At 41.2% G+C, this 16,985-nt stretch overlaps 1 long non-coding RNA gene across 2 annotated transcripts; it reads left to right on the top strand.

The window, feature by feature from the left end:
- The first annotated feature begins 434 nt into the window (after positions 1-434).
- LOC120758773 (uncharacterized) lies at positions 435-5,019 on the top strand. Of its 2 annotated transcripts, XR_005703007.2 has the most exons (4): positions 435-637; positions 2,650-2,797; positions 3,553-3,737; positions 4,055-5,019. It is a non-coding gene; the product is annotated as an uncharacterized LOC120758773 (long non-coding RNA). The 2 variants fall into 2 exon arrangements; XR_009208356.1 differs by lacking the exon at positions 2,650-2,797.
- Positions 5,020-16,985: the final 11,966 nt, after the last annotated feature.

A 16,985-nucleotide genomic window follows, 5' to 3' on the forward strand; every position in this document is an offset into this window, starting at 1 on the left:
AATAATTATCTCATTAAATCATTGCATAGAACTTTTGTTCTACAATAAAAATATATGTAAAAATTACTTTGGGTCCGGTCTCTGTGTAGGCCTATATTAAGCTTTGAATATCTGAATGACTCATTTGTGTTGAATACTCTTATTATGCACAGGCTAAACACAGACTGACTTGAGTGTGCACTGGGCTGCACAGAGGTATTTGAGATAAAACTACTTAGGACTGAGAAAGCTTACGTGGGAGTTAAAAATGATGGGAGCAGGGCTACCCTTAGACATAATTTTTTACCAGCTGCATGAAGTGGTTGCTCTTTTAGATCTCTAGAGTGAAAATTAGAACACATGAGACAAGTTATGAAAGCAGCTGCTGCTGTTTGAAAATCCTGGTGAGGAAAGTAACCCTGCCCGGGGTTAGGAGGGTCCCAGAGGATTTCTCTGACCCCAAGCATGTGTGCTGCACCAGGCAGTGACGGGGAGTCCCCAGTGAGGGAATCCACGGCAGCTGTGCAGGAGCCTCAGCCAAAAAGCCAATTGCAGGCTGCTGCCAGAAGCCGACCAAGGACTCTGCCCTGCAGAAACCCTCTCAGTTGTGAGTGGAGACTGACATTCCACATTCTCTCACAGCAATGGAATGAACACGGTAAAAAGATTTTAGCTTTTCATTCTAATGCAATGGCTTTTGACATCTCTAGTCATTTTTGAGGGAAATACAGATTTAATTTCAGTTCTGATTATTCACCCATTCTATATTTATTGATTTGATTTGTAGCCAGATTTTCTCCAATGATTATCACAGAGCTGTGTGCTCTTGTTTGATATGTGGATGATGTTACAACAGAGATCAGAGATGGTACACTTTTCCCTTGCTTTTTAGTGTTGTCTGAAGCCATGCTTCTTCAATATTATACCAAGAAAAGCTGACAAACTGACTTGCTGAAGACAATGGAAAAATTATCATCAGTTTTAACATGATCATAATTTTGCTCATAGTTTTATTAATATGTCTGTGGAATTTTTTTTTTTTTTTATTCTGGTAATAAAGGTGACAAAAAAGGGATTCTATGCAATTTGCAGGACTAAAGCCTAAAAATGGAAAGTTATAATTTTAAAGCTGAAAAATATCTGTAGATCAAAAGATAGGGAAGAATAATATTGCTGTACCTATTTCCCAGTATCATGTTGTGCAGTATTCAAATATCTGAAAAATAAATACAATTAAGTAAGGTCATAATGTTCTGTGTAACATGGGTAAACTGCAGTATAAGACCTTATCCTGCAACTTCCATCACTTTGGCTGATATGAGAATAAGATCCCAAAATTATTCAAATAAAGTGGAGGAAAAATTATATTACATAGTTAGTTATCTTTATTTTTTTCCTGGAGGTGCTTTTTGAAAGCATTTTAATAAAAAAATACCTATCAAACCACACTATACTTTAATCTTTCCTGATGTTGCCTGGGAGACACAAGCCTTAAGATTGAAATGTAGGTCTTTGAAAAAAGATGTTTGCAAACTGTAGAATTTTTTTTTTTTTTTCTTCAGGTAAGCTTTGTGCTGGAGACAGAATGTCACTTCCTTACCTGCTTCTCTATTTTAAAACTTCATCCCTGACTTCAAGCTTCAGTTCAAGGACTTGAGGCAGATAATAAACCTGAATTTTACAAAGTTTTTTAATTCTTAAATTCCCACAATTGACATTGAAGTCTCCCTTTATATGTATTTATGCATATGAGCATTTAATTATTCTATACCATGCAGGAAGCATGTTCAGGACAGGTGCAGAAATATTTAAACCATCATGCCTGAAAAGCTGTACTCTGATAGAGATTAAATCCATGTCCAAATCAAGCTGAGAGAAGTTATGAACAGCACTTGCAACACTCCACATTGACCACTGCCTCCCTCATTCCAAACAGGATGGAGTTCTCAAATACTCTACTGTTATTTGGGAGAGCACCTAATTTATGGAAGGGAGCACTGGGGAGCCCAGTAATGGATCTGGGTTTCAGACCCCCTCATTTAGAGCTCTGGTTTAGGGACAAGCTGATGGGGGTTTCTTGTGGGAATCCCAACTCCAGGTTTGCATTGATCAAAGGGGCTGGGAAGGCTGTAGCCCTGTACAGTGTGCAACACCTTGGGACACGTTCAACCCCATGGTTGCACAGCACTTCCATTCACACTCTGCTGCATCCAGATCTCATGTTAGTCCAATTCTCAAATAATCCAAATCAGGCAGTACCGTCTTTGTCCAGTACACCGGTGTATACAGCAGAGCCCAGCGGGCCAGGCTCAGGCAGCAGAACTTTGCAGGGTGCACAGCAAAGCAGTGCACAGTTACTAATCGGTACAGTGGAAGGCATCTCAAAATCCAGAGGGGTCTGTCGGCGGAATAGCTGGATGCTTTAGGAGCTGTGGGAGAAGCCATGAATAAGATCTCAGGACATGAGTGATGTCAGGGGTCTCTTCACTGGAGTTAAATGCCTGAACCTCACTGTGAACCTGCACTGAATTAGAATTCCATTTAGGTAATTTTGTTATCATAGAGTAGTATTTAAATGAGTTATATGACTGTATATTCTGAAAAATGGAAACCATATATAATCACATCAGTAATAACGATAATGGGTGGGCAACTTTTGTTTTATGACAGATTAAGAAGATATGAGTGAGAGTAGAATACCAACTGTTATAACTTGGCACCTAGCTCTAGAAGCACTCATTCGGCCTAGCAGGATGTATGTTCCTTGTGCCTTTGTAGATGACACAGTGGAACACAGAAATTGCTGACTAAAGAAGAGGTAATACAGACTACCACCACAGAAGTTTTGACAAGAAAAGCAAAATTCCTGTATCACTACTGAATAACTGTCCTAGACAGTTTTCCTTTAAAATTATTTTTTTAAAAACCAGTTTGAGTAATTCACTGTATTCTCACAAGTTCTCAGTTTCCTCTCATTTAAATTCTTTAATTATAATCCTGGGCAAATATTTTCCTCATCCTGCATTATATTAGAAAATGTTTTAGGGCATATTTTGATTAATTAACAGCTTGATATCAGATTGCAAAAGCAATCTTAAAGATTATGTTATCACCTCCCTTCTGTGTTCTTGTCTGCTGATCCTGCCCTACATTACCTCCCCTTTTGCCCAGCATGAGCAATCTGCAATCACATTGTGGACTCTTGTGCCTGGAAAACAACCTTTTTCCATCCCCTCAGTTATTTTGCAGTTCTTTAACCTAATCTACTCGGTAGTTGTAAGTGTGCCAGTTCTTGAAGGACAGAGCTGGTGGGAGAGCAAGAGGCCCAGAAGGTACAGGAGCACTGAGCTGTACAGCTGATCCGTGCCGCACTTCCTCTGAATCTTGTCATCACGTAAATAGAATTACTTATATGTTTATGGTTTGTATGATGTTATATGTTTCTTTTAGTAACTACAACAATAACATCTGCTACATACAGAATTAATAGATCATGTAAATTTTGTCTTTACTTCAAATTTCTGATAGAGGGCATTGTTAGAACAGCTTATCTTCTGTCCTTGTTTTTCATAGGCTATAAACGATGGTATGTCTGGCTCTTCACAGACATGCAGCGGAGCTAATGAATAACTCAAGGTTCCTGGGAGCTGAAGTCTCATTTTGTCACACGTACTTGCAAGGCAACCACATGGACTTTGGGACACTTGTCACTGGCAGTTTATTTTTAATTTGACAAAAGGGTGGTGATTTACCTGCTGGTAAATTTAGATCTTTGAGTATATTCCCCATTTCTTTACCAGAATGAAATGATCTCATAAGAGGCACTGGAGTTTATGGTGGCACTTACTCCTTATTTATTACAATAAGTGATCACCATCAATGGCATTTTGGATACTTTTATCTTTGAGTCTATTCTACATCTGTATTTCAAAGTTCAGACAAGGAGTACATTTTATTCTGTCTGACACCTGGAATGCAGAAACACAATGAACATTTTTCAGTTAATTCCATCACATCTCTTGCATCTTTTTGCCTTTTGTTTATTCTGGAACTAAAAATGTCTCTCTTTTAACAGGCTCTTCTGGACTTGGGCTAAATAACATACTAGATTCTTCCATGCCAAATTCCTTTGAATCACATTTGTTCTGCTTGGGTGGATTAGTAATGAGATCAACAGTGTTTCAATTAAGCAATGAAGATAGACATGAACTTGCACTGAATTCCCTGGATTTGGAAAATACAATGTGAAACAGCACCTTCTTAAGATGAGGCATGCATTGAGAACAAAAGGGTTAGCTGGAAGAACTGTTGACACTTGTTACATGTATTTGAGACAGCGGTGAGATACGGAGGCACCTTGTCTTGCCTAAAGCACAACTCGGATGGCAAACAACCAAATTTGGTAGATGCAGTTCCAAGTTTCATGTAGGGTAATGCTGAACACATTGCAGGTGAGAAAGGACATGTAAAAGTGTGAATAATAATAAATTATAACAACAGCAATGATATCTATTTAACACTACTTTCACTCTTACATCTCAAATATATGTCACTCATATATGTTTATTTTATGAATGAGGAGAATGAAAAATTGGGAAGGGTTCTGACTTGCTCCGATTCAAGCAGCGTTTGAGTAAAGAATGAACCTAGGCTTCCAGGCCCTCACACAAGGTCAGAATGGCCCCACTGTGGGAGTTACTAACTTCTCCAGGCTGTTTTTTCTCCTCAACAGCAGAAATCGAGATTTGTATTTGAGAATGCACCTCTACTAATAGGACTGCTGGTTCTTGCCATGCAAAGGCTGGCTGAAAGGCTGTGCTTCCCAGTAAAGAAAATGAGCACAGGAAAGCTTCAAAAAGGACAAAAATGGTGCACTTCAGCTTGGGATCATTATATTTGAAATCAACTGTCTAAATGCTGTTTTATTTTACCTGTGTTTCAGGTGAGAATGTATTTCAGAAGGGCATAATTGCCAATGGGAAATAAGTGGCCTTCTCTGGCTATGACAGAGGGGAAGGTCATCTAGCTGGACAGTAATTAATGGAAAACCTTATTTTGTCACATTATGCATATATAAAGAGAGATTTTGGCAGACAGTGCTTCTGGCAATGCAGAGCATGCTCTGCTCACTGAAGTGCTTGGTGGATCACTTCTCTTCCTATGCAACTGAATAAGGTCCCTATGCTAACTTCAGCAACTGCTTTGGTTTATAGCTATTATTGGGATAGTAACTACTTTTTTTTTTCTTTCTTTAAGGGTGTTTTGCATGTTTTATTTCTTCTTTGAGCAAGTTAATTGGTCTTGACTTCTTCAATCTCACGTGCTTTTCTTCCTCTTGGTGTGTTTTTCCTATATGCTCATTCTTTCTCAAGTGTTGCCCACTGATCTGCTTCTCCCCTCCATGAGCCCTCCAGGGTAATGCTGTCCTGCAAGTGAGGGACCACTATGATTGCTGTGATAAGGTAGCTCTTGAGTTTCTGTCACCCCTCTTCTTTAATAACAACAACTCCTGAGATCTTTTGGTCCAGAGGCTCACAGATTTCCAGGCTTCCATGAGCAAGAGTTTATTCTGATCTGATCTGTAGTTGCATCACTGGGTTTTGAGGAGTCATCACCTGCTAATACCTGGAATCACATTTATACAATATCCTGGTAGGAGCTACTATATGCTATGTTCACGAGGACAGAGTGCATTGGGAAAGCCTGGATGTGCATGCCTGAATGCATGCCCAAATACGATGCCACAGTTGTGGGACCCACACACAGCAGCATGGCACTGCAGGATGGAGCAGGCTGCCCAGAGAAGTTGTGCATGCCCTCTTCCTCAAACTGTTCAAGGCCAGGGTGGATGGGGTTCTGAACAGCCTGGCTGAGTGAAAGGCATCTCTGCCTATGGCACGGAGTTAGTACTAGATGATCATTAAAGTCCCTTCTAACCCACATTATCCTGTGTTCCTCTGATTCCATTTATATCTCCATGGTGAAGTAGACCTCGTGTCTGTGTGAAGGATACACAGCTGAGCAAGGGCTGTCTGGTAGGAAGGGTAGGTGCCATTTCTGTGCTTCATTGCTCTGCAGCAAAATAGTGATGATAATAATGTACAATCTGCAGCATGTCAGCTACAAAATAAGTAATTTTTAAAAAATCCTTATGATTACATTTTATTGCTATTTGCTCTTTTCTGATGCCACTAACAATCCCCACCTTTGAGTTTTTCTACACAGCCCATGATTTTTTCTTTTAATGAACATGCAGCAATTGGGCTGAAACCAATGTAATACCATAGGCTCTTCCTGGTGCAAGCGTTGCAACATCCCCTCTGTCTCACTACATTTGCAGTGAGACATTTTGCCTTGGTAACTTGCACTTCCCATTGGTCTTAATGGCACACAGCCAGTCTTGTGGATTAATCCACACTGTGACAACTGATAAGAGCTGGTGCTTGCAGGGAACCCAGGGTATTGGAGATCTAATACTTGATATGTCTTTTGCTGAGTTGGAGACGTGCGCAGACTGCTGGATGTTTCCGCTAGTGCGATGATATTTTAAATTTGACTTCTGAGTACTCAAAGTGGACTATTTTACAGAGATATATATATTTAAATAGGTTTCTTCAAAGGGTCTCTTTGTGGAAAGGAAGTGTGCAGGGCTAATTATGGTTGAGCACTAGCATATATCCAAGGCCATAACACACCTGTAATCTACCACATGTATCTGAGTTTTAAGGGCAGCAAACACAGACTCCTGGGAGCCTCCCCCTCCCATATGGTTACGAGATAGTTAATTTTACTAGATTTTACATTTTTGTCATTTTCATTTTCAAGTTCTTAACGAATTTATACAAGACATAGAATACACAAATGGGTGAGATACTCCTTAAAAGGAAAGCCACTGCCACCAAGGCCTCTATTACAAAGTCACACTGGTTTTAGTGCAACATTCATGTGTATGTCACACCAGCTGTTTTGCTGGATTAGCCACATGACTCACATATTACTATATCCTTTCCCTGACAGTATTCAGCAGAGAAAAGAGCAAGAAATGTCCTAATTGTGTTTAGCCGAGGATGGGGGTAAACTATGACTGATTTCAAAATTTCAGTGTATTGCAACTCTGAACACCAGTGTTGGTGTTCATGCCCTTACCAACTCCTACAGAGTTCTAGCCGTTGGTAATATATATCAGCTGGGAGTACCAGAGTTGAACTCTCCCTGATGAGAAAGAACCTAACTTCACGTCACTCCTAAATGGGTTACATATTGATTTCTTCAACTCTCCATTCCTCCTTGCATCAGGAGAGAGAACAGAAATCCGCACCACACATTTTCTGTATTGACATTACCTGATGCATTTCTGTTGCTCATGTTTCTGTGCGTAAACAGACTTTTCCATCTTCAGGCTTATCCACCCTGGAAATAAGCTGTTGTTAAGGAAGTTGGAATGTGAAATTGAAAGCCAGTATTATTTTGCACAAACTTTTTGTGTGGCTACCCCTTCTCTGCACTTGGAGGGCTTTTTAAAATGTGTTCCATATTGCTTCTACTGCACACAGAGAGCACGTTGTGAAGGTGCCAGCTTACTCCCCACAGCTCAGATCCTTTCCCACTATACCTCAACAAGCAGGGCAGATGTGTTGAGCCAGGTGCACTGCACAGCAATATCATTCTGGGCAGGACAACCATGTCCCCTGGCAAGCTTCACTGCTACCGTTGTGCAAGCAGTCTCTCTGGAAGGTTGGTGATGACCTCCCCCAAAGCCTCCTTTAAGCCCTTCTCACTCTATTGTTCCTGAAATAGAGTGAAATGCTGTCATTGTGTGCATAGGCATGGCTGGGCACAGTGCAAAGGAAAGGTCAGAGAAGGTTGTAGGTAAGTAACTTGGCTGCGATTTCACAAATTTTGTATAATATGGGAGATTAAAGCAATAAGAAAGGAGAAGGTATGACAGAAATGTCCCTCCATTTTTCATGTCTGCATTTGTCGTGCAGTCACAAATGCTTTGGTGTTCTGATTCAAGGAGAATTTTGTCATATGGGTAAGTTTGGAGGTAATCTTGGTATAATTCCTCGGCTTTTAGAGCAATAGCATGTCCTAGGTGGAACCCTGTCAGTTTTATTTGTTTGTTGTTTTTTTGTTTTGTTTAAATGTACAGATTATCTGAACATTTGAGCTACAAGAGCAATGTACAAATCATTTATTCTATAAGGATTTTTCCCTTAAAGGCAAGCTCACAGCATAAGAGGTCCCTCAGGCTCTGTGGAGGGCTGGCAGGAGTTTCTGAGTGAAGGCCAAAAATATGTTCTTGCAGCAGTGTTTCCAAACTGATGGCACTACAACAGAGGCAGCTCCACTAGAGACGAAGCAAGCCAACCCACGCTTTGGCAGGATGGGGAGTTCTGCCTGCCTAGACGTAAGGGTAGCTGTCATCTTTTAAATTTTATTTGTCTTTGCCTAAGGCACTGAGAGGAATTATGTTCATACAGTAAATAAAAATAGTCCAGGTAAAAATATCCTGTGTCTTTATCCTCTCACTTTTATCTTACCCAAGAGTTATCTGCATCACTTGGGAAAGCTGATACTCTCTGAACACAGCACAACCCCTATATAGTGTTGAGTGCTGCGACTAATTACTGGGTAGTTACAAGTACTGAAAAGAGCAAAGAGGAAGACAAACCCCCTGGACTTTCCACTGTTTTTAGTCTTGCTTTAGCTGCCATGAGTTTAGCACTCCTTTCAGCTGAGGCCAAGAAGAGGTTTCAAATGACTGGTGCAAATGGACTAAAATTTCAGGGTAGCACATGCCTGGGAGGACATTCTCTTCTACCTAGCTAATTCCCAAAATATGATCAGCAGGCATCGGCTGAGCTGAGGGAGCCTCTCACTTGTACCATGCTTTACCCTGCTGGTTGACCTAGTTGCTGATGCAGGGAGTTACACACAATGCCAAGCCTGTTAAGTGACTGCAGGTTTCTTTGCACAAACAAGCAAACAAGAAATTAAAGAAAAGCTTCAGCCGTGCTGATAAGCTTGTAGGGGCACTTAGGGCTTGTTTGTTTGGTTTGGGATTCAATTTGGCCTTTCTTTGAACCCAGCTAAGATGGAAAGCTGTAGTAAGCTTCAGTGCAGGGCATGAGGCCAGAGGAGGGCAGAGATGGCTCCAGCTCCCTGGCCATTTGGGGCTTGCAAGAGCATACACAGCATCAGTCCTGCTCTGTGTGTCATGTTCCCCAAAGCCCTGGAAGTGTTTGCTCTGTCATGCTGGTGTCAAAGAGATAAAAGGAAAGATTGAAACATCTGTGCTATAACACACCCTAGTCAAAGGTGTCACAGGGTTTCTGCAAGACGAGCAGCATCAGTGACATTTCCATGCCTGCTTACCCGTGATTATCGTATCTCTGAACATTAAAGAGACTTTGAGGAACTTCGAAGGGGCCTGAATTGCACTGGAAAAGCAATTTGTGAACTGTTGTTTGGTAAGGACTACATCATCCTTAAAGGACCATTTAACTACTGGTCTAAATCCTTTCCACTCTTAAAAGCACACAAACACAAAAATGCAAATACAGTTTGTACTAGCCACTTGTGGTTTAGGACTATATTTAAATGCCACGTAAGTGTTTTGGGGTAGCTTTTAAAATAATTTCAGTAATTTTAGAAATTTTTTTAGTAATTAAACTTTGTTTTAATGTCCTCTCCATGAAGTGTAGGAGATTATGGTAATACATGAAGATGGTGGAGAAGTGAGTCTTGCTCCTGTAGGAAGCCCTTATCCCTGTAACACAGATATGCAGAAATTGTTTTTATGTTCTACTTTGAAAGATTATTTGGAAACACTTTAAAAACTGAAGACAGGATTTATGATGCACAGAGAGAAGACAGTTCTTTGCTCAGTGGTATTGCTGCTCAAAGAGCCAAGCGCTTTACTGGGTCATTTGTTGCTCTGACCTTTTTCAGAATATTGTCATCAGGTGTTTTTCTTATTTTTAGTACATCTTCAGGCAGGGAGAAGTGACTTCGTAATTTTGTTTTATTTAAAAGGAGGACTGTGAATTTTCCTTCTCAGCTTGACTACACCTATGAGGTTAGTGATGTGTATGCACTACGGCAGTAGGTAGAACACTATAACTCATGGATAACATTCAGGGCTGTGGTGCTTTAAATGTGCAACTGCAATAAGCTGGAGGCAAATGAAGCTGATCTGCATGTAAAATATTCTCTTAATGAAAAAACACATGAAGGTAGACAGATCTTGCTGTTACAGCTACATTTTTAGGATCTTAAAGACGATCACAGTGACATTTTTATGAGACATGAATGGTCTAGAAACCATTCTTCCTACTAAACATGCTAGCTGGGATGAAACTGTGGAAAGAATCTTCTCATCACCAGCAGCGCAAAGGACCCCCCCAAGAACCGCTTTTCATTTATAATACATTACACTGCATAAACATTAGTGGGCCACGGGTGCTAGAGCCAAACCTTCTGAACCAGATCCAACAAGCGCAGGCGTTACCATGGTAGTGTCTCCACCAGCTCCTAAGCAGCCTTCTTGAGCAGCTCCACCATGTTGGCTCTTGTTCAGAGCCTGAGGCCTAAACTCAGTCCCACAGGCCTTCATTTCCTACACAGCTCATTACTATCCTCTTGTACCTTTGCAACACAGTTGCACAACCACAGCTAAGGTTTGCACTCTCCATGACAGTCCTGTCAACAAAAGACCTCTTTGCACGGTTTTTTGGGCTGAATGCTCAGAGATCTGTACTGCAGCAAGGTCCCCAAGGATGTGGTCACGGCCCCAGGCCTGACAACTGGCAAGAAGATTTTGAACAATGCTTTTAGATATATGCTTTGCCTTTTAGTCTGCCCTTTGGCAGGAGTTGGATTTAATGATCTTCTTGAGTCCCTCCCAACTCAGAATACTGTGTGATTCTAAGTTTCTAGTGTTTTCTACTTCTCCCACTTCTTGACATGTGACTACAACAATATTAAACAGTTTCACTCTTTGGTGAAAACTTTTGAGATCGCTGGCTTCAAGAAATAAGATTAGAAGAGGACTTAGCCTTTTCTTCTTAGTTTTTAATTAAACACAAAAAACCAAATAATGTTCCTCACTGACTATGCAATAGAAGTATGATCTGTTGGAGAAGGACAAAGAAAGAAGCTTGTTACTATGTCTGGTAGGATTTTTACAATCTGCCTCCCCTGCTATTGTCACTTTATCCTGCCATGGAAGTCTCCACTCAGCTGAAAGTGTTAGTAGCTGATCAATGGCCTGCTAGAGCCTGGATGTGAGCTGCCGTTTGCTGGGTGAGCACAAAGTGCCAGGAGTAGCAGCTGGCCAAGAGCTGGCAGTAGGAAGAGTTGTCCTTCCATCTGTAAAGAAAATCCTAAGTCATAAACGAATCACCAGAACTACTGCATTATCTTATGCAATGTTTTTAGAAGGGCATTTATTCTAATATTTTGTGAGCCTGGAAATCTCTTTTTCTCTCCTCCCATTCCCCTGAAGATATGCATTAAAACAGAAAAAAAAAAAAATGGTGGCTGCTTGTACTTTTTTATTTGCAGAGTTAATTTCTAAAGCAGAGTGATTCTCTTTACTGAAAGATCTAACTGGAGGGTACTTAACTCTGCACCTCCAGTGATGAAACAGGCACTGTTTGATTTATGGGAGGAGGCAACTGCAAGGTTTATGTTTCTTCCTAACAGCTCAGTAGCTGCATTACAAAAGACCATCCCTTATACTGTCCATGTTTCCAAAGTCTCCAAAGCATGTAGACTACAAGGATCTGGGCCTAACAGTGTCAGAGAAGCTCCTTTATCTCACTTTTTGCAATGTATAAGAAAAGCCCAGTCACGGTAAAACGCTCATTGCTGCAAATTACATTATAAGCACCATTGACATTCCAAGCTCAAATCTGGAAAAAAAATCAAGGAAGGATTCCTGTCCAGGGGTTCTTTGAATCAATTCTTTGTGTACCATTGTAGCCATTAAGTCCTAAGTATTGGTTTTATATGTGTATGAAATTGTGATTACTCTATTGTGAACCAAAGTACTATTTTCACACAATGTAGAGGAATGAGATGAAATTCATCATCACATTGGTTCTGATTGTGGATAACACTGAAGTAGCTTTTATTAAATTAACCATATCAGGAATATTACCATTTCAGGTAATATGTTACTGAACTTACCAAAATGAGTTATTTCTTCAGGATTTATTTGAAACCTGATGGCTTGCAAGAGATGATGTTGAAAAATAAGACAAATATATCTGTAACTAACACTATATGTCTGAAGTACAGTTTGACTTTGGGCTTCTATTATATCTGGAGTTGTTAAGACAAGTTTAAGGGATGTGTGGCCTTATGGGTCAAATCCTATTTTAATAATGCTAATGTATCTGAAGCTTCTGTAAAATTACTCAGCTGAATTTGGGCAACTAGGATCTCCTATGCTTGAGTATGATTTTTTTTTTTTTTTTCCTTGTTTTAGGAGCACAAGTATTCCCACTAAATCTATTTGCAAATTTTCCTGGCTGATATTTTTTTTCCCAGTGAGCTGTAACTCTCACCTAACTGAAGGAAGAGATCTGTGTTTTCAGAGGTCCAGGCAGCCTATATGCCATATTTAGGACTTCTTAATTTAAATCATTGAAAAAGAGAAATTTAAATGTTTCTAGTATCATCACATACAACTGTAATTTAAGGGGGACTTTGATCTTTCCCAGCCTCCCAAAATACAACGTAGGAGCTTGAAACTTGGTGTGCTTCTTTCCAAAGAGCTCCCCTGGTGAAGAGAGGATATGAATGACTGCTAATGCATTTTCTGCTTCATGTTTTATCTCCTAAAATACTGTTTATAATTTGGTTGATTTTGCAATTACTGCAGTGGATACTAAACACTGGGGGATGGGGGTGTATTATTATTTCAATCACGTTATTTTTAATAGTGTACCAACAAATCAAATTTCAAGCATATTCCTGACAAGGAGCCTGTGTAACTAGTAGCTCCTCATCTCACAGCTTAGTTGCTTCAGTTGGTGCTGCGACTGCCATTGCAGTGACAGTTTCAGAGCATCAGTCAAGCACATTAATGCAGCTTTAATTAATGATACAGTTAGTCTACCTATATACAAACCTCGCTGCAACAACCAAATAATTCTTTGTGGGCATTTGTGTCTATGCCCACAGCCCAAAATCACTTACCCTTTAACAAAGTTTGTTTCTTTATTTCTCTGTATCATGCCCTGTACAAGCCTTTTAACATTTATTTTTCACAGGTTTAGAAGTCGTCACTTCTACTGTATTATTATTAAGAAAACCTGAACTTCTTATCTGGGGTTTGGGTTGAATTTTTCATTTTTATCTTCCCCTGCAGCTTGTTTGGAATATCAGGTCTCTGATCTGCCTGCAAACCCCAAGCAGTTAAATACTTCTTTGGGCAGCTTTTCTACTTAGGGGCATGATTTCAGGTTGCTTGTTATGACAGCCTTGCAATACCAGTTGTTATCTGGCACGGGTAAGTATTTAACTTTGCATTTTCATTGGAATCACACTCATTTATTTTCTGTTCGGTGAGTACTGGAAGTTTAACATGTCATTTGTATTCTCTGTGGTATTTTGAAAAATATCAGCTGAATCATTATAACACAAAGAAAATAGGTGCCTCCCAAATTTGTCTCCAGTTTTTCTCCTCTTAGGGCATGCAAACTATGTGAAAACTTAATTTTTGGCTTGGCACAAAAGCAGTTCCACACAGAGCCGAACATTAGTGAAAACTAATTACACCATCCTCGGCCTCCTGGCAGTGAAAGAAAAGAGGAGTTATCAGAGGGGGATGAGCCAAGAGAATGACCTGGTTTTCCAACACTGTGCACAGAGAGACATAAGCTGTGGCTGATGAGGAATGCTAATGGTATCATGCAGCTGGCATCTCGTGCTAAAGCAAGCAGCCGCAGTGACAGCTTGGTACTGCCATCGGAGGAAATCAGCGCCTGACTTGCAGGAAGCAGAGCTGCCTGCTTTCTCATCAGTGTCCTCAGGGATTTCACTGCAGCTATTTATTATTACCTTTATTTTTTACTTCACTCATGGGGTCATTGAGCATGCCATGTGAACACATGATTTAGATCTCCCCTATGGGGCTCTGGCAAATGGTAATGGTACATGAACTGCATGGCTTTGTGGTGTCATTGTCCCATAGAAGCTCATCTAAGGTGTGGTAGGAGGAGACAGTTTTCCTCATGGAGAGCAGCAGTAACCTGTGTGTCTGCTCCCCACAATTTGTGGAGAAATCCTGTCTCACCTCATCCCATCCTTGTGTCCCTTCTCCACATCCCCAGGTTCCCTCTCTGACTCCTAACTCCCCTTTGCCCCCAGTAGCCTGCCAAGGACTGGCCAGGGAGAAGCCAGTGTATGCTGAGGCTGTTCCAAGTCAGTGCTGTTGGGCTAAACAGAGCAGATGATCACTAAGCTCCTGCTGATACTTCATCTCAGTGCAAGCAGCTGCTCGGCTGCAGAAAAAAATGATGAGTGGAATGGGTTTTACCCACTGCCCACCCCCCCAAAAGAAGAGGACTCTATTTGTTAAATAAACCCTTTTTTTACTTGGAAGAAAAAGCTGAAGACAAAACCTTTTGCAGGAGGGTCATTTTAACATGACTCCCTAGAAAAAGATGAGTGCTACCCTGGAGAAATGCAGAGACTTTGTAGTGGTAAAGTCACAGAGCTGTATCTGGCCAGAGCTGAGTGGAAGGTATAGCAAGTATGATGGACTGCCTTTGCTGCAATGGTAGACTGCTACTACTGGTGTCTGCAGCTTTCCTCAAATTGAAAAAGAAGCAGTTCTCTGCCACTTTCTGATATTTCTGTTAAAAAACAAAAGTTTAGGAGGTAGGTATGTATGATCTGTCAGAAATCTTTATGAAACTTGCTAAGATAAGTGCAGGAGCAATGAATACATACTATGAAGTATGTATTCATAATACGAATACATATTATGGAGTGTAGGGGCAGAGTTAAGCAGAGGGTGCAACTTCAGGCAGCCTTAGGCCAGTCATGCAGAATTTGTGGCGGTCTCTTTTATCTAGACAGAGATCCTCAAGGGAAATGTTATCCCAACCAAAATGCTGGCAGGAGACAGGATGTCATCTGGATGATGGGAATATACTTCTGATCAGAAAGTTTACAAAGAAAATTATGAGGTAGAGCCTTAAAATAAAGGCTAACAAACACAGCAGTGTATTTGCTGTGGTCCTACAAGTGGAATTTCCCAAGTTAAATCTCCCTGTTGCAGCTGTTTTTATTCAAAATGAACAGATTTATGAAGACAACATATGGACAGCAAAATTGGAAGAATTATTTGAATTCTTTTTCTCCTAAGGAAAAATGCCAATATGCCCTTTTCATTTCTACATAGTCCTTAGCAGAAGGGGCAGACAATCCATGATTGCTAATTTTTAAGATTTTACTGAGACCAGTATGATATTTGTGATGTTCTTAAGTGTTCATCATGAAACATTGGTATATTTTCTAAGTTTTCCTTCATCCCTAGTATCAGCTCTTCCCATCATCTTCAGTGGGATTGAACTGTTGAGAAGAGTAACCCCTGCACAAAAGGAGCAAGAAGACACAGAGCTCAGAAAATGGGAGAAGCTACAAGAGTGAGAAAAAAATCTCTGAGAAATTAGATAAACAGAAAGAAGAACATTAGGGACATGGCAGAAGAGCGTAAGGTTTAGGGATGTGGAGGGGTTGGAGCCAGGTGTGGGTGAAAGGAAGGGAGGAAGAATGCAGAGAGCAGGAGGTGTTTGGGAGGGGGCAGACAAGTGTGTGCAGAGTGACCGGGGCAGATCAACCTGATGTAGGCCTGGCTTGCTGGTATTAAGGTAACCACAGAAGGAGGAATTAATTGCCTATTTCTGTAACCCCTCATGTTATGAAAGAATTTTCTCTAACAACAACCAAAATTTGCTGCCTGCATTATTTTGAAACTGAATAAAATAAATCAAGGTGGGACAGACCTGCCTTTTGATGATAGGAGGAAATTTGAATAAAAGCGTGTCGTGGTTTGACAATGGCCAATTGCCAGGCACCCACGTAAGCTGCTCACTCACCCTCCCCTTCTACAGCTGGACAGAGGAGAAGAAAATTTAACAGAGGGTTCATGAGTTGAGATAAGGACTGGGAGAAAACACTCCAAGAGCAAAACAGGCTCAGTGTAGAGATACAGAGTGAGTTTATTACTAAAAAAATCAGAGGAGGATAATGACAAGTAAAATATGACCCTAAAAACACCTTTTCTTCCCCCAACACCTCCCTCCTTTCCACTGACAGAACAGGGAGACAGGGCATGGGGGTTTTGATCAGTTCATCACCTGAGCTTTTCTTCCACTCTTCAGGGAGAGAAGTTGTTTCCCTGGGAGACCATGGGGTCCCTTCCCTTCCCACAGAGACAGCTCTCCCTGAACTTCTCTAACATGGATCCACTCTCGTGACCAGCAGCCCTCCCAAAACTGCTGCAACATGAGTTCCTCCCATGGGCACACAGTTCTCCCAAAATTTCTATGGCTTCAGTCACTCTTCCACAGGGTGCAGTCCTCCAAGGACAGGCTGCTCCAGCATGGAAGCCAGGCCTGGCATGGGCATGTCACCCATGGGCTGTGGGTGGATCTCTGCATCCCTCATGGATCCATGGGCTGCAGGGGCACAGCTCCTTCACCATGGTCACACAACGGCCTGCAGAGGAATCTTGGCTCCAGCGCCTGGAGCACCTCCTGCCCTCCTTCTCCACTGCCCCTGGTGTCTCCATGTGGTTTCCCTCACATGTTCTCACCTCCTCCTTCTCTCTGGCTGGAATTAAAACTGTGCCCCACACCTTTGTTTTGATTTCTTCTTAAATCTGTTATCACAGAGCCGTTACCAGCCTCTCTCATTGGGATTGGCTCTGCTGGACATGGTGGAAGCTTCCAGCAGTTTCTCACAGAAGCCACCTCTGTGGCCCC

This window comes from Hirundo rustica, chromosome 1, assembly GCF_015227805.2.
Source record: "Hirundo rustica isolate bHirRus1 chromosome 1, bHirRus1.pri.v3, whole genome shotgun sequence".
NCBI lineage: Eukaryota > Metazoa > Chordata > Aves > Passeriformes > Hirundinidae > Hirundo > Hirundo rustica.